The following is a 27,236-nucleotide window of genomic DNA, read 5'->3' as shown; positions in this document are numbered from 1 at the left end:
GTCTTCTTAAATGAAGCTTCACATTATCCACTTCACTGAAGTCTGTACTATTCCCTGTTCCTTCTCTGTGTCTCATGGGGACAGTGAGTTCCTATTTACCATCTTATATTTTACTCATAGTCATTTATGTACATTTACTTCCAGGCCCTGTAGGCATTTGAATTTCAAACTTGGACCCAAACCCTGTTACTCAGTGCCACCATTACTCCCTGAAATTTTTATTTATTCTATGGAAGTCACAGCCTCACCACTCTATTCTTGTCTACTATAATATCCAAAATATATGTTTTATGAAGACTAAACTGTGTTATGAAGATGATTTATTCTTTTAGGTATTAATAGATGTTCCTCTAGAGCAGAGGAAGATAAAAATACTTGGAAGAAATGAGGCGAAACATAATGGAATGGGTCTTTGAATGGGACTTTAAGATGCTACTCTGCATTGTGGGTCTCCTAAAAAGGGAAGCAGTCTGCAGCATTTCCTAACTCATTAAACCATAGAAAATTCTGGTATCATTCCTCGTGTATTCTTATCAGTTGGAAAGATGGTATCATTCCTCGTGGATTCTTATCAGTTGGAAGGATATGTCTTGCTAGGCTTATGTTTGTAGTGATATTAATTTCATTTTTGCTGATCTTGCATCCTCACATACTCTTCAGCTACTGCAAGCTCACTCGCCTACATCTCCCATTTTTTTTAAACTTACCAGCCTCATTATGAAGTGAAGCCTTACTTCACTTGCTACCCTGCTTGGAAAGGGTCAACCATTTTAACAATACTCCACCTAGCTCATTTGAATGGTGATTTTTTCAGCTAGGGTGGTCTGGAGAGGAAGGAGGGCACTAACACAATCATAATCACATGGGTAGGGCTTCCCTCGTGGCGCAGTGGTTGAGCGTCAGCCTGCCGATGCAGGGGACACGGGTTCTTGCCCCGGTCCAGGAAGATCCCACATGCCACGGAGCGGCTAGGCTCGTGAGCCATGGCCGCTGAGCCTGCGCGTCCAGAGCCTGTGCTCCGCAACGGGAGAGGCCACAACAGTGAGAGGCCCGCGTACCGGAAAAAAAAAAAAAAAAAAAAAATCACATGGGTATTCTAGTGATTTTCCAAAATACACACACCCTATCCCTGAATCTTCTTATAGACCTACTGGTTCCTGAAAATTCTGATATTCTCTTGAGGGGTGCATGGCCATAAACATTTTCATTGATTGCTTATTATTACTAGTCATGAGTATTTTGTCTCAAGAAGCATTTACTAGTAATAGCCAATTCTTCTTGATTTTGAAATGAGGGGTTTTGAATTAAATGTTTCCTTCTGATAAAAAACATGGTATAGCAGACATCAGATAGATGGACTTTGGGACTAGAAATTCAGTAGTAGAATCAGCATTCCAACCTAGCGTGATTTGGGTCTGGTGTTAGAACTTACACTAAGCTTCCACACTGAAGTGTTTCTCTCTGGGAACAGGTGTTATACTTTCATAATGGTGACTTAAGGATTATGTCAGAAAACATGTAAAATACTCAATATAGAGTAGTTTCCCTCTAAATGCTATTCCTTTTCTTCTGCCAGTTAGAGTGATTAATGAAATAAGCCACTGTTAATTTCCTTAAGGGAGGAAGAGGTTGAAGATTAGGGCAGTACTCTGCTGAGAAAGTATTACACTGTTCTGGAATGAGGTGTTATTTGCCCTGTAAATGATGACTTGTTGCTTTAACAGTTCTGTAGGGGAGAGGAGATCTTGCTTCCTCTCAGCAGTCCTTATTAATCCCCTTGCCTGGGTGACAGAATGCTGTAATACGTAAATTTTGCAGAGTGAGTGTTTCTTTATTATTTACTCCTTGTGAAGAGAAACATTGATCAAATCCAGCATATCTGTACTGGTGATTTATTATTCCTTTTTATTCTCTTGCAAGAAGATTAATGATTGAGGTAAAAGTCCATTCAACTATTGGAGAAATATATATGCTACTTGGTTATTATGTTACACCAAAAGAATTTTAAATCTTTAAGGTTACATTGGGTTTAAGATAGCTTTGAGCAAGAAGTTCCAAATTTCCCCAAGAGTTTTGACTGAGGGGATCTTTTCTGTTCTTTTTTGCTTGTTTGTTTTGTAATTAAGTTATAATGTCCTGAGTTCTAAAATTCACTGTGAGGGACTTCCCTGGTGGTCCAGTGGTTAAGGCTCCACGCTCCCAATGCAGGGGGCCTGGTTTCGATCCCTGGTTAGGGAACTAGATCCCACATGCCTCAACTAAGAGCCCGCATGGCACAACTAAAGATCCCACATGCCGCAAAGAAGATCTGCATGGCACAACTAAGACCCAGTGCAGCCAAATAAATAAATACTAAAAAAAAAAAAAAAAAAAAAAAATTTCACTGCTATATGTAAAGCATATAATAAGTCATGTTAATGGAAGCAGTTTCAGGCATAAATGCTATGGCACTCTGATCTTCTAAAAAGAAAGAATTGTTCCCACATGAGGAAATAGAAGGTGGGTTGGAGAAGTCTCACTTCACCTGTGTCTTGAGAGGTCACCTTGGGGAAACCAAAATCTACAATGAAAGAGTGAAGCAGAGGCCTCCCATCCTTTAGGTTGTACCTTTATTTCAGCAGTCAAGTAATTCATCCTGTAATTTTAGACACAGTACCTAATGCATCTGGGGATAAAATACTAAATATTGACTAAAATTGTCCTACTTATTTGCTGTCCCTACATCTGCTCCTTGGTCTTAGAGTTGTTTGCATGATCCATTTCTTACCAGATCTATCACCTACATTCTGCCTTCTCTTCCTTTCTTTTCTATTCTAAACTTAATGGTTAATCTTTTGAGCTACACTCTTACCAGCATCTTCAACTCACTTGCTCTCCTAGCTTTCCTTCTGACCTAGTCAGAAAAATCTCAGTCCTTGGTTAGACCTATAATTCTCTCTTTTTTTTTCCGGTCTTGAATTTTTGTTACCAAAAAAAAAAAAAAAAATCCCAGTTTTGAATGCTGTTGCCACTAAATATTCATGTCCATCAACTTTAACTGTACCCAAGCACTGACCAGTCTATCATTTTACATGGACTGACCATGCTTTTTACCATTTTTCTTAGCAATGCTACTACTCTTCACCACAATCTTCAGTCATGCTTCACATGACAATCTTGCATTTAATGCAGCTAGAATTCCTTAGGTGGGTCTAGCACACATAACAAAGAGACAATCTACTGATGAGGGGCAAAAACAAATTCAAGTCTAATGTGCATTTTCTATACAACATAAAATACCGTTTTAAAACGATATAAATGAAAAAATATGAAAATTAGTAGACTAAAATGATTTTTTAAAAATGTCTTCAGGTGCATTCTCTACTTTTCCATATTCTCCCCCATATGCACAAATATAGCCACTTTCATCTTTATCTCCTTTAGTTTCAGTTGCTGCAGACTTGAGATTCTTTTTTTAAAATTTTTAAATTTTTTCATGATGAATAGGTAACTTTTTTTTCAGTTACTTCAAATGAGTTAACTCATGTGTTTGTATGTTTGGTCAGGTCATGGCCATGAGATTGGGTCAAAATTTGAAGTCCTAAATGTATGGGTTTTTTTTCTTTTTTAAAAAAAATATCTTTATTGGAGTGTTATTGCTTTGCAGCATTGTGTTAGTTTCTGCTGTACAATAAAGTGAATCAGCTATATGTATACATATATCCCCATATCCCCTTCTTCTTGAGCCTCCCTCCCAGCCTCCACGTCCCACCCCTGTAGGTCGTCACAAAGCGTTGAGCTGATCTCCCTGGGCTATGCAGCAGCTTTCTACTAGCCATACATTTTACATTTGGTAGTGTATATATGTCAGTGCTACTCTCTCACTTCATCGCAGCTTCCCCTTCGCCCTCTGTGTCCTGAAGTTCATTCTCTACATCTGCGTCTTTATGCCTTCCCGGCCACTGGGTTCATCAGTACCGTTTTCTTAGATTCCATGTATGTGCGTTAGCACACGGTATTTATTTTTCTGTTTCTGACTTACTTCACTCTGTATGACAGACTCTAGGTCCATCCACCTCATTACAAATAACTCAATTTTGTTCCTTTTTATGGCTGAGTAATATTCCATTGTATATATGTGCCACATCTTCTTTATCCATTCATCTGTCGATGGACATTTAAGTTGCTTCCATGTCCTCGTTATTGTAAATAGTGCTGTAGTGAACATTGTGGTACAAGTATCTTTTTGAATTATGGTTTTCTCAGGGTATATGCCCAGTAGTGAGATTGCTGGGTCATATGGTAGTTCTATTTTTAGTTTTTAAGGAACTTCCATACTGTTCTCCATAGTGGCTGTATCAATTTTTACATTCCTACTAACAGTGCAGGAGGTTTCCCTTTTCTCCATATCCTCTCCAGCATTTATTGTTTGTAGATTTTTTGTTGATGGCCATTCTGACTGGTGTGAGGTGATAACCTCATTGTGGTTTTGATATGCATTTCTCTAATGATTAGTGATGTTGAGTATCTTTTCATGTGTTTGTTGGCAATCTGTATGTCTACTTTGGAGAAATGTCTATTTAGGTCTTCCACTCAGTATTGGATTGGGTTGTTTGTTTTTTTGATATTGAGCTGCATGAGCTGCTTGTATAGTTTGGAGATTAATCCTTTGTCAGTTGTTTCATTTGCAAATATTTTCTCCCATTCTGAGGGTTGTCTTTTCACATTGTTTATGGTTTCCTTTGCTGTGCAAAAGCTTATAAATTTCATTAGGTCCCATTTGTTTATTTTTGTTTTTATTTCCATTACTCTAGGAGGTGTGTCAAAAAAGATCTTGCTTTATGTCATACAGTGCTCTCCCTATGTTATCCTCTAAGAGTTTTATAGTGTCTGGCCTTATATTTAGGTTTTTAATCCATTTTAAGTTTATTTTTGTGTACGGTGTTAGGAAGTGTTCTAATTTCTTTCTTTTACATGTACCTGTCCAGTTTTCCCAGCACCACTTATTGAAGAGGCTGTCTTTTCTCCATTGTATATTCTTGCCTCCTTTGTCAAAGATAAGGTGACCATATGTGTGTGGGTTTATCTCTGGGTTTTTTTCTGTCCTGTTCCATTGATCTATATTTCTGTTTTTGTGTCAGTACCATACTGTGTTGATTACTGTAGCTTTGTAGTATAGTCTGAAGTCAGGGAGCCTGATTCCCCAGCTCTGTTTTTCTTTCTCAAGATTGCTTTGGCTATTCAGGGTCTTTTGTGTTTCCATACGAATTGTAAAATTTTTTGTTCTAGTTCTATGAAAAATGCCCTTGGTAGTTTGATAGGGATTGCATTGAATCTGTAGATTGTTTTTGGGTAGTGTAGTCATTTTCACAATGTGGACTCTTCCAATCCAAGGACATGGTATATCTTTCCATCTGTTTGTATAGTGTTTAATTTCTTTCATCAGTGTCTTATAGTTTTCTATATACAGGTCTTTTGCCTCCTTAAGTAGGTTTATTCCTAGGTATTTTATTTTTTGTTGCAATGGTAAATGGGAGTGTTTCCTTAATTTCTCTTTCTGAATTTTCATTGTTAGTGTATAGGAAAGCAAGCTATTTCTGTGCATTAATTTTGTATCCTGCTACTTTACCAAATTCATTGATTAGCTCTAGTAGTTTTCTGGTTACATCTTCAGGATTTTCTATGTATAGTATCATGTCATTTGCAAACAGTGACGGTTTTACTTCTTTTCCAGTTTGGATTCCTTCTATTTCTTTTTCTTCTCAGATTGCTTAAATCTAGCAACTTCTGGGGCTAGAAACAAAATATTACTTCTGTCTCATGTATCTTTTCTGTCTAATCACTCTTGACTCCTCTTTGTCTAGAAACATAGTCAAGTGTTTTCCCTTCCTCAGAAGAACCCTGCTTATATCATCTATCCCTTTTCAGTTACCATCTAGTTTCTCTTTTGCCTATATCACCCAAACTTCTTGGAAAAAATAGTTAGCGCTCATTTCTCTCCTTTTCTTTACTTTCCAATATACCATAATTTGGTTTTTGTTCTTAAAACACTATGAAAATTACTCTTGCCTAAATAACCAATAGTTTACTGATTGCCAAGCCCAAAGACCACCTGTAATATTTGAGACTCTTAATCACAATATCCATGATAATAATCATATTAATGAGAACTAATATTTACTGGCATTTTCTGATATGAATTGATTATACTATACATTTTCCATTCATTATCTCATTCAATCCCCACAGTGGCTGTATGAGAGAGTTACTGTTATTATCCTCATTTTACTGACAAGGTTGGAGTCAGAAATATTACATAAATTGATGTCTCACTGTTAATAAGTGGCAAAGTCATAGTTGAACCTAGATCTCCTTAAACTGTCCAATCCTTTATCTTTGGGGATACCACACTCTCTTATTTTTTCCATTGACCCCTCTGACTCTACCATTTATTTTTTCTCTGCAGATTCCTCTCTCTCATTCATCCCTTAAAACATTGCTTCAGAATTCTTTCTGTACAACAGAATTAACTGAAGATATTTTTAAGACTACAGATATTATGGACCTACCCCCAAAGACTGAATTAGAATAGCCAGCGTTGGGATATTATACATACCTAGAAATGTGCATCTCAATCTCTCACATCATTTGTAAAATATAGTATAGTTTGAGATCCACTGCTACACAATCTTCTAATGATTTCATCTAGTTTCATGATTATGCCTACCAGTATAAACTGATGTTCCAAAATGTATATTCCCTAGCAAAAGGTCTCTCCCTTTTTTATTCTGTCTTCAGTCTCTGGTCTCCAATATCTTTCTACCTTATGGAAAACTGAATCTGTACATCGTGCAATAAACTCATCATTTTCCCCCTGAAGCCCTTGGAGAAACCAGGCATATGGTCATTCTTTTTCTAACTGCTTGGATGATTTCCTTTAGCTACAAGATAATATTTGAGGCTCTTAACATGGCATGCATAGCCATGGCATGGTAATCTGTCCTCTATCTATTCTACAGCTTGTTTTGGTCAGTAGTTAATAACCCAAAATGTATTTGTCATCTTTCTGGAGTACTTATACCTCCTTCTATACATGCTGTTCCATGCCTGTTTTGTTTTTATGCTGTGGCCTGTCTAAAATGCTATCCTCGCTTTGTTAGCCTGTCTTACTCCTTTCAGAATTGTATAGGTATCACTTTTTCCTGGAATTGTCGATTAATTATCTTTTCCATTAGCTACACATTTTGGTTAGATGTGCCTCCTCCACATAATACCCTATGACTACTAACTGCTGTGCCCCTGTCTGCTGCTGCATTGAACTGAAGTGGTGGTATTTTCTAGCACATTGCTGCATGTTGGAACTAAACCTGAGTAGCCCTAGCTGTTGCTTGGTGTTCACTGATTTCCATGTTAGAGGGTATACATTGATTCTAGTCAGTTTCCCAGACTTGACTGGATAATCCCCTGCTTTATTCCTGTTTTTTACCAGGCCATGCTGAGTTCCCATTGGGCTTGAAAATGCTGCAATTATGACAAGCTTTAGTTCTAAGTGATGAAGTGGACAAATTGGGAGATGATAAAATACCACAGGAGAAGTATATAGAAGTGTTAAGGGAACAGAGAAACAACCCAATGATTTTGCTACTGAGAGGGTGTTAGGGATGTATTCCTAGATTAATTGAATTTTGAGTTGGGTCTAGTTTTATAAATGTAGATACTTTAAGTTTCTGGAAATTTTGAATGATGCTGGAGGTGCTGTATTAAAAAAAAAGAATTGATTGCTGTATTGTCAATTTTTTAAACCATGATTATTTCTTTATCATTTGTCTGTACTTTCAATGAATGCTTAATGTAGTCTACCCATGATTGCCAGCATTGAACAACTCCATGGGCGCCATCAGTATTTTCTTCTATCCCATTTGATCTTGTTGACCGTGACTATCTTCATAGTGCTAATAGTATTCACACTGAATGCTATATGAATAGTATTCCTTGGAGTTGGGCACGAGAGTATCGTGGTTGAAGGCAACTATTAAATGCATTTGTAGAGCATCGGTTATATAGCCAATCCTAGGCTAGGTCCCCTGTGCCTTTGCAGGTACAAAAATGAGTATTAGATCTGCTTTCCTGAATCAAGGATTTTTAGGCAAGGTTATAGAAACAAAATTTACTTATGTGTCTGATAAGGGCAGTGAACTATATTATATAAATAGGTGGTACATTGTTAAGCATAATGAAAATTGCTAGAAGACAGAAAGAAATCAATGTCAACTGGAATAACAGAATTTTCTGAGAAGTCTTTTGAAAACAGAGTAGGGTATAAATAATCAGGGAAAGGAGATGAGTAATGTACAGCAAACTAAAGCATGACATATGGAATTGCACAAATGATACCAAAATCTAAAAGAGGGTTCAGAAAATCTCTCATACAATGCTTGTTTGTGGTCAGCAGAGGATGCTGAAAAATTGTCTCTCACTAACCAAGGCTAATTAGATTGGTGTTTCGTTCACTTGTTTGTTTTTCTTTCACAACTTAATATCTTACTGTCTCATAAATAGTATCCAGGTTTTGATAAAGAACCATCACCCATGGGCATCAAGGCAAACCAAGTAAACATTTATAAGGAGCAGTTAGTTCCTTTCTTCCTGGCCTTGATTTTATTTACTCAATTAATTATTTATTCTTAACAAGGAAGATTGCTTTCCTATGCTCTTTTCATCCTTTTGAAGTAATCAGCAGTGAAGGGAGGCAAGGCAGTAAATGGACTCTGTATGGAGGGTTAAGAGAATTGCAGACAACTGTTGTTTTAAGTCCCGCGACTATAACAGCAGCAGCTTGGTAATAATAATAAAAAAGTAATTTATATTGAGCATATCTAGAAATGTTATTATATAGAGAATGATGACTGGTTGTTCTCTATCACAAGTAGGCACGGAAAAAGATGATCGGGATTTAAATATTAGTAGACTATATTACTGAAAGAGATAGTAATATTTCACCAGTAAGACTTTGACATAAGTAGGAATGGTTATTCATCTGTCAAGAACATTTTAAGTTAAAGTCTGTATATAACTAGGTGGTTGGATTCAAAACCTATCTTGTATAAAGATTATCACTATTTTTTTAATAACTTGGAATCCTAGAGAATTAATTCCTAGAATAATAGCCTGTGTTGCTTAAATAACACTGTACATCATTATTTTGTTTTCTTTTTGAGATGGTTGCTTGACTCCACATATTCCAGTGGAGAAGATACACTCTGAGTAATTATAGAACCTGCTCAATGACACAGAGCTACTTAATAGTGGTGGAGTAGGAGCTCAAAACTAGGTATTCTGACACCAAAGTCAATGCTTAAATTGCAGCTTTGCCATGAAGAACCCTTCAAAAATATTCTACAATGGCTCTCAAGTTGTAGATGAAGAAATTGAGACCAAGATAATTAAAATTACAAAATTTTAAAAGGAACAGAATATTAATCTCCTGTCTTCATGCAAGTGTGCTTCCCACTAAGTACAACTCTCCTGAGCGCTCCTGCATATGCAGAGAGCAGTACGAATGAGTGCTTGTGCATCCACATTCTCCTTGCACGTCCAATTTGTAGCAGGGACACAAAACTCCACTTCCTTCTGCTGCTTTTTGTTCTTTAGTGACAGGATAAAACATGAAAGTCAGAGAATTCATAATACTGTCCTCATCTCCTGTCTCCTAAAGATACAGTATTTCTTGTGCTGATGGTCTCCCAGGAATTTGCTGATGGTGTTGACAGTCATAGGAAACCTGGAAGAAACTAGACAAGAGAGTTAACTAACGTGTCCATTAGAAAAAAACATAGAGTGCTTTATGGAAGGAAATTGAAAAGGCTGGATGAATGGGTGGGTGAAATAGTGGAGAGTGGGGTGGAATGGTAGAAATGGAGAAGAGGTAAATTTGTGAACAATGGCTATGATGAGAGGATTTCTCAGAAGAGAGATGTCTATAGAGGACTTTTAGGAAGTTTTGTGCTGTTTGTGCAATTTAATTCCTCACCCTTCTTCCTGATCCTCTACCACCTTTACAAGGGAATTCAGTAAAATCCTGCATTTTACTTCAATTACAATCCTTCAATTACATTGCTTTTAAATTACATTTTTGAGGTAATTGGGGAAATGCTTCAATGATCACTTTATGTGAACAAGAAGCTCAATTCCTTTGGTTTGTTCTTATACTTATGCCTTTAAACACTAAATTTCATGCCTAATGTTAAAATTTTATTACAGTGAAATACTAATCAATTTTATAATCTCTTATGTGTTTATTCACTTTGGAAATTAAGGGTTTGTTGTTTTTAGCTAGTAAAGTTTATTATGGTTTCTCTTTCTTCAACATCTTCCCTATCCAGTCAGTCTTCTTGTATGTCTGTTAAATTTCTGACTTTACCACTCCATGCTTAAAATCTACCTTCAAGATTACATCTTTACTCCTTCTCTGGCATATAGAATGCATCATTATCTGGACACAAACCTACCAATCATGTCTCCTAGTAGGCATGTACCTAGTGTGCGGAGTACCTGATACATTGCCCCACTTTAAGGTCTCTAAACATGCCGCTCTTCTTTCTTGTCAAGGACCTTTGCACATACCATCTTTGTATCCTTTCTTTTGGCTTTTTTTTGTCTGATGAATATAGTCTTCAAAACGCAGCTTAAAAATGCCATTTGTGTTGTCTGCCCAAAGCACAGAAAGTTTTGCTTTATTTGTATAGCTTAAGGTTTTGGAGCTTCCCTTTGTTATGGAACATACCACAGTATTGTGCAGTGATAGTCTTCATGCCTGTGTGGTGTTGGTTTTGATGATACAGACTGTGTCTTATTCACATATGTTTGTTTAGAACAGCTCATGGCATATAGTAGGTGATAATAAAAATTTTGCTGAATTAAATTGAATTTGACTAGAGGATCAAGTTTCTTAAACAAATTACCTGATATTTCTACATGGTTTAAATCAAGGAATTTTGGGGAAAAGAAGAAACACACATCACAATCCTTGGGGCCTATTACTCTATTCCTTCATTTATGCAAATATGTTTGATAGACTTCTCACTAGAGATAGAATTCTTTGAAGACTAGGCCCTTGTCATCTGTTGAGAAGGTGGCCTGCAGAAGTCTTATTCACAAAGAGATAAGATTTCTGAGATTTTGTATTGTGACATATCTTGAGGAGTGGACTGCCACCAAATGGGGTAGAAGAAAGACAAAGGAAGTGGGAAGTCTCCAGGTTATGGGATGCTGGCTACTACATAGGTGTTGGAGAAATTGCATGAACAACAGCATTTGTAGGACCAATACTGATTCCTATATTACAACTCATTTAGATTCTAGAATTCTCCTTGCTGTGTGGTCTACTGGAGATACGGCCTCGAGCAAATCATTTCATGCATTTTAACACCTCCCACCTAAAATTTTTGAAGAGGTGAAGACTGATTAATATGAACAATTAGGAGAAAATAGGGCAGTTTGTGTGGTATGTTAGGATGAGAAAATGGGGTGGGTTATTATCATGTGTGTATAACACCTCCATTTTGCCTGGTTTCTAATAATTTTAGGTCTGTTTTAGTATTAACTACCTGCAGCATCCCCCTTCCCTCCTGGAGCTTCCCGTTTACGACTGGATCCCCAGAGATGTTTTCCAAGGCCCTCTTATAATTTAGTCCCAGAAAATAGACTAATTTGTGGCATTTTTAAGGACAGTTTACCTTCAAGGATCAGAAAGGGAGAAATGGGTCTTATCTTCACTACTTTACTGAACTGTCAATATTAATTTTGCTAGTCCAATGTTAGAAAGCAGTAAGAAGTAGTAAAATGCCTTCTGCATTCTCTTCAGTGTTATCTCCACTAGAACATTACATGTTTCTATAGGTAACTGGATATCTATTTATAATACAAAAGACACCGCAGCGTGAACCTGAAAACTCTTATGAAAGAACAAACAGCCACTGATGAGTCATTTGCTCAGAAAAATTTTACCTTGCTCTTGTCAGTGCCTCAGCCAATGTCTTATGCTCTGGAAGTTGCCCTCATTGCTTAGAGGAATCCTTTGTTGCAAATGTGCTACTAGATGATAAACTCAATCTTTGAGTCTTTTATGTTTGTAATAGCAGGTATCTCTCTTTCAATTTAAGTATAATTGAACTTGAGATTAGCTGTTCACAGATGCTGGTAAACTTTGACATTTGTTGCCTAAAAACAAATTCTAACTTCAATTTGAATAGCACCTTCACATCAGTGCTCTAAATTGCTTCGCAGTAGTACATCATCAATATTTTGCAACAAGGCATCACTGAGCAGCATATTCAATGACTTAGCGATCATTTCAAATAATCTAGAGAAGCAACAACCAGAGGAAAGCAGGTCTTTTTTTTAACTGTATAGTGATATAGATTTAATATTTTCCAAGTGTTTCACCCTTAAACCATGTTTAGAAGAACAGTCTAGCAGAAAGGTGTAAAACTGCTCCAGAGGCACCATTAATATTTGCATCAGTATATTCAAATCAAACAACAAAAACCACTACTATATGCATAAGTTGATACCTGATATTTCATTTAACACTACAGCTTTGAATGCAGTCTATGAAACATTTTTAAAAATTAAGAATGGGTGTACAATTTGCCCAAGCTAGGAACAAGAAGAGTCATGCCTCCAGAATCCATATTATTCCATTGTCATATCCATAGTTCAGTGCTCGTTTTTCACTTGTATTAAAAAATACCCAGGGCTTCCCTGGTGGCACAGTGGTTGAGAGTCCGCCTGCCGATGCAGGGGACATGGGTTCGTGCCCTGGTCCGGGAAGATCCCACATGCCGCGGAGCGGCTAGACCTGTGAGCCATGGCCGCTGAGCCTGTGCGTCCGGAGGCTGTGCTCTGCAACGGGAGAGGCCACAGCAGTGAGAGGCCCGTGTACCGCAAAAAAAAAAAAAAAGTACCCATACATCTGACTGGTTTTCTTGAACCTAGTTTTGCTTGGACATTCTTCTACCTTACTACCTTATATATTCCTCATAATAAGTGCCAGCGTGAGTATAATGGAAATGGATAATGTCTCTTCTTAGCTGAAAGTACTTTCTAATGACTCTCCATAGATTTTAAAATGTTCAAAGTCCTTAGCATGACACATAAGGCTTTTCATGAATTGACTTATATCTACATTTCTACTCAAATCTCTTTTTATTCACAAAATGAGCACTCATGTTGTCTCAACACGTTAAATTCTATGTAGTACCCTGAACATATGACCTTCTCTATCATATTTGGACTTTTGAATTCATTAAATCTCCTGCCAAGGAAATATAATCATCTGTTTACTCAATTTTTTCCCTCACTAGGGCAAGATCTGTTGCATATAGTCATTAATGTCTGATATATGATACCTAATACTTGATTTCTGAATTGAACATAATTTAATATGAAGCAGTAAAAGCTCTCTACCCCTCACATCTTCTGTTTATCACACAAAGCTAGACACAGGCTACAAATCTCAAAATCTTAACTTTTTAATATTTTACAAAAGTTATGAATCTCTTTTAAAATCTGTTGAAAGCTGTAGACTCTCTCAGCAGAATAAAAGGCACAGATACTCCTGCATACACAAATTTCCATTCAGCTCCAGAATGTTCATACACACCTTGAATTCACTTTGGAGATTTGCAGCTAAAAATCCCTGCTCTAAGGCATTCCCATGTTGATAAACATACCATTGGGGAATTTGTTCATTTGTGTTAGCTTACTCTGTCTCATCTCAGTTTAGAGAATCATGGAATCTCAGGATTGGCAAAACCTCTAAATATTTATCCCAATTTCATATCTAGCATATGAAACATCTCTACAATGTTTATATCGTATGCTTTTATTTTTTGTGTCAAATATTGTTATTTAATGAAAGTGAAGCCACTATCTCCTAAGCTTGACCAGATATACTTTGAAATATCCTGTCTAGTTAAGAATTATCTGACACTTCTTATTTGAGCTCAGACATAAATGGAGCTGGAAAGTCATCACTCTCATCCTTAAAATAAGAAAAAGCTAAGTAAACTTAAAATCAGTGACTTTTTTTTTTAACATCTTTATTGGAGTATAATTGCTTTACAATGGTGTGTTAGTTTCTGCTTTATAACAAAGTGAATCAGTTATACATATACATATGTTCCCATATCTCTTCCCTCTTGCATCTCCCTCCCTCCCACCCTCCCTATCCCACCCCTCTAGGTGGTCACAAAGCATGGAGCTGATCTCCCTGTGCTATGCGGCCACCTCCCACTAGCTATCTATTTTACGTTTGGTAGTGTATATATGTCCATGCCACTCTCTCACCACCATACGACCCAGCAATCCCACTACTGGGCGTATACCCTGAGAAAACCATAATTCAAAAAGAGTCATGTACCAAAATGTTCATTGCAGCTCTATTTACAATAGCCAGGAGATGGAAGCAACCTAAGTGTCCATCATCGGATGAATGGATAAAGATGTGACACATATATACAATGGAATATTACTCAGCCATAAAAAGAAATGAAATTGAGTTATTTGTAGTGAGGTGGATGGACCTAGAGTCTGTCATACAGAGTTAAGTAAGTCAGAAAGAGAAAAACAAATACCATCTGCTAACACATATATATGGAATCTAAGAAAAAAAAATAAAAGGTCATGAAGAACCTAGGGATAAGTTGGGAATAAAGACACAGACCTACTAGAGAATGGACTTAAGGATATGGGGAGGGGGGAAGGGCAAGCTGTGACAGTGACTTCTTTTGGACCCATCAGAGAACTGAGATTGAAGGGCAAACTGTCTCCTTGAAGTCTGGAGAGACAGGAGCATCCCGAGTTGTAGCCAAGATATGCTTACCTGGAGTAGAAGCCATAAACTGGTAGGAAGAATTAAATGGTAATTTTAAGGACATCCCTGGTGGTCTGGTGGTTAAGACTCCATGCTTCCACTTCAGGGGTGCAGGTTCAATCCCTGGTCAGGGAACTAAGATCCCACATGCCACACAGTGTGGCAAAAAAAAAAAAAAAGGTAATTTTAATGAATATCTGTAGATTGAATTAGGCTAGCATGAAAGTGAGAAATTCTTGGGGACCCCAGTCTTGGGGGTGTCCTGAACAGTACTTTTGAGTTTTACTTCCATAAGTCTACAAGTTTCCCATAGTGGAAGTTTCCCAAGGGTCCAGAATAGTTCCCCCTGTAGCTCTGGCAAAAATATGGGGAGACTAACTGTTGTGAAATACATCTACAGCATTCTCTGTTAACAGAGGCTTACTGTCTATGGAAAGAGACTTTACGGGAGCCTTATTCTACTTGGGGACAGACACTGCTCTCACTCCAGCCATAATCAACTTTCTTATCTCACCAAAGTGTGTATGGGGAAACAGAGTCAACAGGGGTCAAGCTACAAGGAAGTAGACTGGGAACACTGAGGCAGGGAAGGGTAGGGAGAGAAAGCTATACCACTGGAGAAACAATTCTGAAGGTTACAGCTCCAATATATAAGCCAGCTAAAATACTGAGATTTAATCAGAAAATTATAGAGTGTTTCTACTTCTTCATACCTTACCACCATACTAACAAGCTCCAGTATAACAACAGGGGATTACAGCTGAAAGAGCTGCAAGACACAGGCTCTCTCTCTGAACATGAATATTTACAGAGGTCCAATATCAAGAAAGAGGAGAGAAATAAGGACAATAGAGCAAACTGAAGCCTTGGGCATCTATAGTTATAGCAAACATTAAACACAGCCCAACTCCTAGCCAAATTAACATAAATACTTACACTAAATCCTATTTATCTCAGTTCCTATTGCCCAATACAACATATATGTCTTTCAAAAATAATTATAAAGAATGTCAAAAAGGAAGATAAAACATAATCTGAAGAGAGAAAGCAAGAATCAGAACTAAACTCAGGTATGACACAGATGTTGGAATTTGCAGACAGGAAATTAAAATTAATAATTATTAACATGTTAAGGGATCTAACTGGAAAAGTAGACAATATGCAAGGACAAATGGGTAACGAAAGCAGAGAGGAAAACTCTAAGGAACATTCAAAATAAAATGCAAGAAATTAGACACTATAACAGAAATGAAGAATACTTTCAATGGGATCATCAGTAGGCTTGACACAATTGAAGAAAAAAGTGCGTAAGCTTGAAAGTAGATCAATAGAATCTTCCCAACTGATAGGCAAAGAGAAGAAAGAGAACAGTAATAATGAAAAGCAACAGAACAGAACATCCAAGAATTGTGGGACAATTTCAAATTTGTAATATATGCACAATTGGAATACTAAAATGAGAATAGAGGAAGGAGGAGAAGAAATATTTGAATTAATAATGGTTGATAAGTTTCCAAATTAATGACAGACACCACACAACATACCCAAGAAACTCAGAGAATAGCAAGCAGATCAAGAAGAATAAATGTTTAAAAACAAAACAACAAAAATACAAACAGGGCTTCCCTGGTGGCGCAGTGGTTGAGAGTCCGCCTGCCGATGCAGGGGACACGGGTTCGTGCCCCAGTCCGGGAAGATCCCACATGCTGCGGAGCAGCTGGGCCCGTGAGCCATGGCCGCTGAGCCTGCGCGTCCGGAGCCTGTGCTTCGCAATGGGAGAGGCCACAACATTAAGAGGCCCGCATACCGCAAAAAAAAACAAAAACCAAAAAAACCAAAAAACTTGATGCCTCATGTTGAAATGTGAGATAACCAAAGACAAAGAGAACATTTTGAAAAAAATCCAAAGAAGACAACAAAAACACCTTAGAAGAACAAGGGAACAAGGATAAGGATTATACTATACTCTCAGAAACCAGATGAGTGAGAAAAGAGCAGAGTAAAATATTGAAGAAGCTGACAGAATAAAAACACCAATATAGAATTCTAGATCCAGTAAAATTATCCTTTCAAAGTAGAAGAAGAATAAACACTTTATCAGAAAGAGAAAAACTGAGGGAATTCATCTCCAGCAGGCTTACCATAGAAGAAATAATGAAACAAGTTCTTCAAACAGAGGGACATAATATAGGTAAAAAACTTGGATCTGCATAAAGAAAGAAAAAGCATCAGAGAAGAAATAAAGGTAAAATAAAATCTTTTATTTTTCTTATTCTTAATTGATCAAAAACCTAAATGTGTGTTTAAAGTGGCAATAGTAACAATATATTTAGTGCTTATAGCATATGAATGAGTAAAATAAAGGACAGAAATGCCACAAGGTATTTGAAGAAAGAATTGGGGATACATGTTTTAAAGTACTTGTACTTCATGTGAAGAGACAGTGTTATTTGAAGATTGATTAAAATTAGTTATAAAATTAGTTAAAATGTAAACTCCAGAGCAATCATTAATTTTTTTAAGGATGTATAATTGATACACTGAGATAAAAGATAAAATAGATTCATATAAGGTGCTTAATTAATACTAAAAAGAATAGAAAAACAGGAAAAATGAAGAAGAAATGCAACAAATAGAAAAGAGTTACAAACATGGTGGTTGTTAATTCAACCACGTTAATATTCACTTTGTGAATGATCTAAATACACTAATTAAAAGGTAGAGCTTGTCAGATGTATAAAAACCAAGACCTACTATATGCTATCTATAAGAATCTCACTTAAAAAATAAAGGGATGGAGAAAGATATACCATCATAACACTAATCAAAAAAAGCTAGAGTAGCTACATTTCAAACAAAACAGACTACAGAAGAAGGAAAAGTTTCAGGGATAAAGGGGGACATTATATAATTATAAAGGGTTCAATTCTCCAAGAAGTCATTACAATCCTATAAACAAAGCGTACAAATATATGAGGCAAAAATTGGTAGAACTGAAAGGAGAAATAGAAAAATGCACTATTAAAGTTGAATATATCAATACCCCTCTGTCAGCAATTGCTAGATAAATAAAAATTAAATCAATAAGGATAGATATAAACTCAAATGACACTATCAGTAATTTGATCTAATAGACATTTAAGAGAATACTCCATCCACAACAGCATAACACATTCTTCTCAAGCTCTCATGGAACATTTATCAAGATAAACTACATCCCAGACCACAAAACACATCTTAACAAATTTAAATATATAAAAATATTTCAAATATGTTCCCAGATCACAATGGAATTAGACTAGAAATCAATAAAATAAAAATAATTGACAATTGCCAATATTTGAAAATAAATGAACACATTCCAAATAACACATGGGTCAAAGGAGAAGTCTCAAGAGAGATTTTAAAATATTTTGAGTTCTTCAAGATCAGCAAAATTGATAAACTTGTAGCCAGGTCAAAAAAAAAAAAAAGGAGAGCGAGAGAGAAGGCATTAAGTGTGCATATCAGAAAAGAATGAGTCATCATCATTACTGATCACATGGACAGTAAAAGAGAGGAAAGGAATACTTCAGCCAACACTGTGCCCACAGATTTGATAATTTAGATAAACTGGACCAATTCCTTGAAAGACACAAACTACTAAAACTCATATAAGAGAAATACATAAATATCTGTTAAAGAAATTGCATGGATAATTAATAAACTTCCATGAAAGAAAGCCCCAGCACGCCCTTTTCGTTTTACTGATGAATTCTACCAAAAGAGTAAGGAAGAAATAATATCAATTCCTCACAATTTCTTCCAGAAAATGGAAGCACAGGGAACATTTCCTAATTCATTCTATGAGGCTAGCAGTATAAATACTACAACTAGATAAAGACATTACAAGAAACAAAATGGCAGACCAATATATTTCATAAACATCGACTCAAACAACTTCACAAAATATTAACAAATCAAATACAAAATGTATTAAAAAAGTATACATCATGCCCAAATGGGATTTATTCCAGCTTTGCAAGGCTGATTCGATATTCAAAAATCGTATGCTAAAAATAAAGGAAATTAAGTGTGGGGTATATTAATAACATATGACCAAATACCTAGTACTGTAGCTTAGCCAAGTTAACAATAATATTAACCATCACAAAGACTTACTACAATGTTACAGTAATAAATATGGTATTAGTTAAAGTAATAATACATGGATCAATGGAACAGAATAGGGAGCCCAGAACTATACCCGCATAAATATAGTCGTCTGATTTTTGACAAAGGCACAAAGGCAATTCAATGGAAAAATAATTGTCTTACCAACAAATTGTGCTGGAACAATTCGCTGTCCTTATGATAAAAAGAATGAACCTAGATGCATACCTTATACATTACATGAAAATCAACTCATCAAAATAAATTATGGACCTAATATAAAATGTGTAGAAGAAAACACAAGGAAATTGACAAGAGTTTAGGTTTGGTACTGAAGTTTTAGATATAGCTCAAAAGAATGAAACATGAAAGGAAAACTTGATAAGTTGAATTTTACTAAAATTAAAAATTTCTGCTCTGCAAAAGACAGTGTTAAGAAAATGAAAAAATGTGCCACAGATTGTGAGAAAATATTTGTAAAGCACATATTTGATAAAGGACTTTTATCCAAAATACAGAAAGAACTCTTAAAATTCAATAAGAAAACAACTCAATAAAAAAAATGCGCAAAATATCTGAACAGATAACTCACCAAAAAGGTGGACAGATGCCAAATAAGTATATGAAAACATGCTCAATGTAATTTATTAGAGAGATGCAAATTAATAATGAGTTACTACTACAAACCTACAATAGTGGGTAAAATTTTAAAAATCTGGCAGTACCAAGTGCTTGTGAAGATGTAGAGCAACAGGAACTCTCATTTTTTTAATTAATTAATTAATTAATTTTTGGCTGCATTTGGTCTTTGTTGCTGCATGCGGGCTTTCTCTAGTTGCGGCAAGCAGGGGCTACTCTTCTTTGCTCTGTGCAGACTTCTCATTGTGGTGGCTTCTCTTGTTGTGGAGCACAGGCTCTAGGCACTTGGGCTTCAGTAGTTGTGGCTCACGGGCTCTAGAGTGCAGGCTCAGTAGATGTGGTGCACGGGTTTAGTTGCTCCGTGGCATGTGGGATCTTACCGGACCAGGGCTTAAACCCATTCCCCTGCATTGGCAGGTGGATTCTTAACCACTGCGCCACCAGGGACGTCACACTCTCATTTGTTTTTGATGGGAATGAAAGTTGGTACTGTCACTTTGGAAGACAGCATGGCAGTTTCTTAAAAAGCTAAACATAGTTTTGCCATATGACCCAGCAATCACATTCCTAGGTGTTTACCCAAGTAATTTGAAACTTTGCTCAAAAACCTGCATGCAAATGTTAATAGCATCATTATTCATAATTTCCCAAAATGCAAAGCAAGTAAGATTTTTTTCACTAAGTGAATGGATAATCATACTGTAGTACATCTACATAATGGAAATCTATTTAGTAATAAAAAAGAATGAGCTGTCAAGCCACCTAAAGACATAGATCTTTAATTCATATTGCTAGGTGAAAGAATCTGATCTAAAAGGGCTACATACTGTATGATTGCATTTATATGACATTCTGTAAAAAGAAAAAATATTGAGATGGTAAACAGATCTATGTTTGACAGTGCTTTGGGGAGAAGTTGAATAGAAGTAAGGGAATTTTTAAGTTGGTGAAACTATTCTGTGTGATACTGTAATGGTAGAAACACGACACTGAATTTGCAAAGCTCATACAGTTTTACAGCCCAAAGAATGAAAATTAATGTACAAAAATATTTTTAAAAATCACTTAAGAGGTCAAGGAATCTCACTGTGGAATGCAGAATGTGACAGATGAATTTACCTGTAGTACAAATGTATGAAAGGACTCACTGAAGGAACTGGGGACAAAGGTGCTGACCTATGCAACTTTGGAAATGAGTGAGTTTGTAAAACTAGAGGTGATGTCCTCTAGTTGATAAAATTGTTTCCCATGAGGATATAGGTTAACAGTTTAACAATTAAGTGGGTAGTGGTTGGTGGGAGCCAGGTTTACACTGTTGGAGTGGGAGGTTACGAACAGCAAGTAGAGGATGCTAGAATGATCCTTGTGGGAGGGTATTAGAGTTGGAGACATCAGTATGAACTGAAGTTTGGGCCTAATATAGATAGATATCTGTTTATACCTGAGTTGGTATACCACATATATTTCCTTGATCTTTCAACTGAGAGGCACTAGAAACAATAACACTCTAGTAACAATGAACACACATAACACCTAGAACTTAGTTTCTAATCATCATTCTTTGATGTACTGCCAGAAAGTAAGAAAATGCACACACACCTGCACGCACACACCCCATCAGTGTGGTATGTCAAAGGGATATAGGTGCCAACTGAGAGAGCTTCTAATTGCCAAAGTTGAAACAATTTGAGCATCAACATAGATAAAGTAATATTGAATTATAACCTAAAGTATAAAATAAATATCCATGAGTCCATACTGATATAAATGACTAACTAACTAAACTAAGAAAATAAACATGAGAGAGCATAGACAAATCTCCCATGCAGAAGAATTCCAAATTATTGTATGTACCTACTCTGATATCCACTCTTTAAGTGTGGGCGACACACTTGAAGTGACTTCATTCCAAAAAGTACAGTATGGAAAGGGAAGGAAAAGTAACTTTGCAGTGTAGAAACCTGACCAACCCTACCTCAACCAGAAACAGGTAGTCAAGGTTAATGTCAACAGTGATAAGTCATATGGGCACTATAAACCCTTGATACGATGTGATGAGAATGGCACTGTACCTCTTTGGTCTTCCTCCTTAAAACTCATAACCTCACATGAGGGAGACATCAGGCATATCCCAATGAAGGACATTCGACAAAATACCTGGCCAGTCCTCCTCAAAATATTGAGGTTATCAAAAAACAAAGAACATCTGAGAAACTGTCACAGCCAAAAGGAAGCAAATGAGATTTGACGAATAAATCTAAGGTGATTTGCTGGATGTGAAAACCTGGAAAAGAAAAAGGATATTGGTAAAACTAAAGAAATCTGAATAAAACATGGATCTTAAAAATAATATGTGTTTGTTTTTTAATTGTTACAAATGTATCATACAAATGTTAGATGTTAAAAATAAGGAAAACTGGGTATGGGGCATGCATAAGCTTTCTGTGCTATCTTTGTAACTTTTCCATATATCTAAAGCTATTCTAAACAAAGCATTTATTTAAAAAAGTATCTAGTGTAGTAGATTCCAAGATAGTATGGATGTTATTTTCTATATCTCTATTATCAAGTTCACTAAAAATCTATTCTTTGCTAGTTAAAAATTAAATCCAGAGTAAGCAGTTTTTCTCATTGCCCTTCTCAATCTGTTGAGAAATGAACTTGGCTGAAAGATAAATAATGCTGTTATTTTTCTTTTGTTTATTAGATGATCTGCTTTTAGTAGAATCAGAATTAGATGTCTGAGTAGTTGCTTATCCTTTTATATATCCTGAATTAGTGCCAGTTTTGTGATTTTTATATTAAAAACAATCTGTGGATCTACATTCTCTACAGTATTAAGTAATTTATTGCCTGTTCTCACAATATCAGTTATATATACTCATATACTTGATCATTTCAGGCAGTTTTTTTTTTTTTTTTTGTCTCATTTCTCTCAGGATTCGGTTCTTATCTCTATTATGTTTTCTCCTTGTTGACCAGAGGTGAAGAGCAAGTAGAAACAGCAAAGGCCTCTTTAGTCCTAGGTTTGAAGCTAATACACCATTAACCCTGCCTTCCTCCTTCTATTGGTGAAATCAAAGCACATGGCCTTTTCCAAAAATCAAGAGCCAAGCAAGTATTCTCCATCCACAGCAGAAGAGCATTTAAAAAATTTTCAAAAGATATGGTAACAGAGAAAGAGGAAAATTAAGACTAGAAACACAATTAACATCAGTATTTTTTGTTCACTTTTCTATCCCTTGATCCTGGAACAGAGCCTGACACATAATAGGTATTCATTAAATTTCTGGTGAATGAGTGGATGAGGGAATCTTTGGCTATGTAGATAGATACTTCACTTTCAAGGTTCTTAGATACAAAGATGCAGGTGTATATTGCATGTAGAACTTACAGTGACTTATAATGATCCTAACATTGTCATGTTTTCTTTATGATTCCCAGTCAAACAAGTCTTCAAGCATCTACAAATTATTTCAAATGTTGTGTTCATACTTTGTATATGAGAATATAGTCATCTATATGAAATATTTCTTTCCAACTTTTTCAGTTTCTTTCCTCAGAAAATCTCTGTGTAATAAGCTTTCATATTGTGAGATATGTGAGGATTCTCTTCGTGTTGCATGACCTCTTTTTAGAAAATTATCTCACCATTAATAAGATGTCAGTTAGTAGAATCCTTACATTGATTTTTGTCTAAGGAGCATTTTCTTATGTTGTTCTTGTTTTCTTTTATTTTCTTTTTCTTTCAAGTGTAAGAAAAAGCAGCACTGTTTGGATGGCTGTGTCTTAGATTTTCTCTGAATTTCTCTGTATTTTGAGATTTTGAGAGAAAACATGTCACAGAAATCCAATCAATGCATAGAAATACACTGATACCTCTAGGAGCCGACAAAGATAAGATGATTCTGGGACCTATCAGGTGATTTCTGAGGATGTATCGATGTTTACGTTTTAAAATCAGAGAAGACCGAGGGCTAAAAACAACAGTTATACTGTTGCTGTGGGTGTGGATCCTCCCTTCAGGACTGAGGCTGTTATTCCTCCTGTTGGCTGATGGTCCACACAAGCATCCCTTTCCAGCCCTCTGTGGAAAGGGCTGCCTCACCAAATATTCTCTCGCGCCTCCCTCAGGGGAGTCCTGCTTCCAGTGACTGGTTTATGTGGGTTGCACATGTCCGGCTCCTGGCTTCTACTGGAGATGACTCTAAAGAGCTGGAGCTCCCTGTGAGACCTGCTGAGTCCTCTGTTGAAATCACATCACAGTTCAACGTCACCCTCATCTCAGTCTCGCTTCCGTTTCCTCTTTTCAGGCATTATTCTCCATTCCTCAGTAAATCTCCAGCACTCAAATCTCTATCATGGAGTTGGCTTCCAGGGAACCTGAATAAGCCACTACCTGTAAGAATTCATTCAGCTCACTTGTAGGGATGTAGACAACTCTGTTCCTTCTCTTTCTTTTCTTGCCATGTCACATTTATAATATAAGATAGCATATATTCTCTGGAGAGTCATTTAATTGAGGAGTTTCTAGCCTGATGCAGATGGGCTGTAGATAGTCCCACAAAATGATATTCAGCAACAAATATTCAGCACAAAAGAGAATTAAAAAGATTGTTTCCAACTTCCACACTGCATAGGGAAAGTTTTCTCAACAATGGATGGTTGTACACAAATGTACAGATGTAAGAGAAATGGACCAATGATATATCAAAAATAAAATATGTAAATCTACATCTTGATCAGCAGGCTTCTGTAAGTCTTAAAAATAGCAATGGCAAAAACAAATGCTGCAGGGAATTTGAATTATTGACTAGGATACCCAGAAAGAGATTATCAATTATAAATTGTGATAATATTTCTAGCTGTGTTTTTCTTTAGTTGAATGTCTTATCAATAATTACTACATGTTTGCCACAAGAGTGAAAAAGAGAAATCAGCAGCTTTTCGGAAGAGAAAAAAAATTCTTCTATTAGACATAAGTAATATTAGTTATATAAATATGCTTCAGTCTGAAACAGCTGAAGAATACGTAACATTGTCCTAAGGAATTAATGCACCTTCCAGAGTACCAAAACTATTACTGAAATTAATTTTTAATCTCATAGAATCTAGTTTAATATTAATAACGATTTTTTCTCCATATTAAAATATAGATAACTTTTTAATGTTGCTTTGTAAACTTCTGGGGAAAAATATATCACCCTTGTTAATTACCTTAAAGTGAAATTGTAGCTTTATTTGGCATTTTAAAAAAAAGAGTGCTTTATAGAAAGCAAAGAGAAACCAGGCTCTAATATAGTGATATTACATTTCACTGAGTATAAAATATAATAGGATGAAGGAACACATGGAAATTTCCAGTTTAACTACAGAAGCATGGCTTATATATATACACACTTTTACATATATAGTTACTTGGGCATGGTTTTGTGTGTGGTTGTATGAGCATGCATGTGTGTGTGTAGTTCTGTGAGCTATGTGTGTGTGCTGTTGAGTGATGAATTACTCTGTACTAGGGTAGCAGAAGGAAGATTCCACATATCCTAGTCTAGGATTAAATATCGATTTCCTTAGAAGGTAATGAATTAGAGAATGAAAAGATATTAAAGTGTAAGTACTATCATCAAGCTACCAAATACATTTATTGAAGATGTCTTTTTTTATTATGAATTTATTTTATTTTTCTATCCTTGCAAAGGTAATACTCAGCTTATTAAAATATGAAAAATATACTGTCAAATTTCAGAATTACATGGATGAAGAAAGTCACCAAAGTGGCATCATATCATGTGTGTTATAGTTGTATTTACTATACTGACTATATTAACTATATTGTGTTAACAATATATTGTATAACTATATATTGAAAAGTCAAAATGCTCGAGCTTATTTCAGAGAAAATAATTATGTTGGCAAACCACAAACTGTACATTGTAGACGGGTCCTAGGAAAAGAAGATTTAATTCACAGTGGACAAGAGGGTTAGCTTCTATTTTCAGCCATGTGCTATTTCAAGAATTAAACATCATGAATAATACAGGACATAAGAAGAATAGTCTAAAGACGGAAAAGCACATTTTGATTAGGTAAGAGAATTTAAGGTTTAAGACTTGTTTTAAAGGAAAACTGCCTTATTACAATGAGATGAGAAAATTGTTTCCTTCTTTTTTTTTTTAACATATTTATTGGAGTATAATTGCTTTACAATGGTGTGTTAGTTTCTGCTTTACAACAAAGTGAATCAGTTATACACATACATATGTTCCCATATCTCTTCCCTCCTGCTTCTCCCTCCCTCCCACCCTCCCCAACGCACCCCTCTAGGTGGTCACAAACACCAAGCTGATCTCCCTGTGCTATGTGGCTGCTTCCCACTAGCTATCTACCTTACGTTTGGTAGTGTATATATGTCCATGCCTCTCTCTCACTTCGTCACAGCTTACCCTTCCCCCTCCCCATATCCTCAAGTCCATTCTCTAGCAGGTCTGGGTCCTTATTCCCATCTTACCCCTAGGTTCTTCATAACCTTTTTTTTTTTTTTCCTTAGATTCCATATATATGTGTTAGCATACGGTATTTTTCTTTTTCTGACTTACTTCACTTTATATGACAGACGCTAGGTCCATCCACCTAACTACAGATAACTCAATTTCGTTTCTTTTTATGGCTAGTAATATTCCATTGTGTATATGTGCCACATTTTTTTTAACATCTTTATTGGGGTATAATTGCTTTACAATGGTGTGTTAGTTTCTGCTTTATAACAAAGTGAATCAGTTATACCTATACATATGTTCCCATGTCTTTTCCCTCTTGCGTCTCCCTCCCTCCCACCCTCCCTATCCCACCCCTCCAGGCAGTCACAAAGCACTGAGCTGATATCCTTGGGCTATGCGACTGCTTCCCACTAGCTATCTACCTTACGTTTGGTAGTGTATATATGTCCATGCCTCTCTCTCGCTTTGTCACAGCTCCCCCTTCCCCCTCCCCATATCCTCAAGTCCATTCTCTAGCAGGTCTGGGTCCTTATTCCCATCTTACCCCTAGGTTCTTCATAACGTTTTTTTTTTTTTTTTCCTTAGATTCCATATATATCTGTTAGCATACGGTATTTGTATTTCTCTTTCTGACTTACTTCACTTTATATGACAGACGCTAGGTCCATCCACCTAACTACAAATAACTCAATTTCGTTTCTTTTTATGGCTGAGTAATATTCCATTGTACATATATGCCACATCTTCTTTACCCATTCATTTGTTGATGGACACTTCGGTTGCTTCCATGTCCTGGCTATTGTAAATAGAGCTGCAATGAACATTTTGGTACATGACTTTTTTTGAATTATGGTTTTCTCAGGGTATATGCCCAGGAGTGGGATTGCTGGGTCGTATGGTAGTTCTATTTGTAGTTTTTTAAGGAACCTCCATACCATTTTCCTTAGTGACAGTATAATTTACATTCCCACCAACAGTGCGAGAGTGTTCCCTTTTCTCCACACCCTCTCCAGCATTTATTTTTTCTAGATTTTTTGGTGATGGCCATTCTGACAGGTGTGAGATGATATCTCACTGTAGTTTTGATTTGC

This window comes from Grampus griseus (assembly GCF_964374135.1).
Source record: "Grampus griseus genome assembly, chromosome: 4".
In the NCBI taxonomy this organism is placed as follows: domain Eukaryota; kingdom Metazoa; phylum Chordata; class Mammalia; order Artiodactyla; family Delphinidae; genus Grampus; species Grampus griseus.
Note: the sequence above shows the minus strand (reverse complement) of the source record.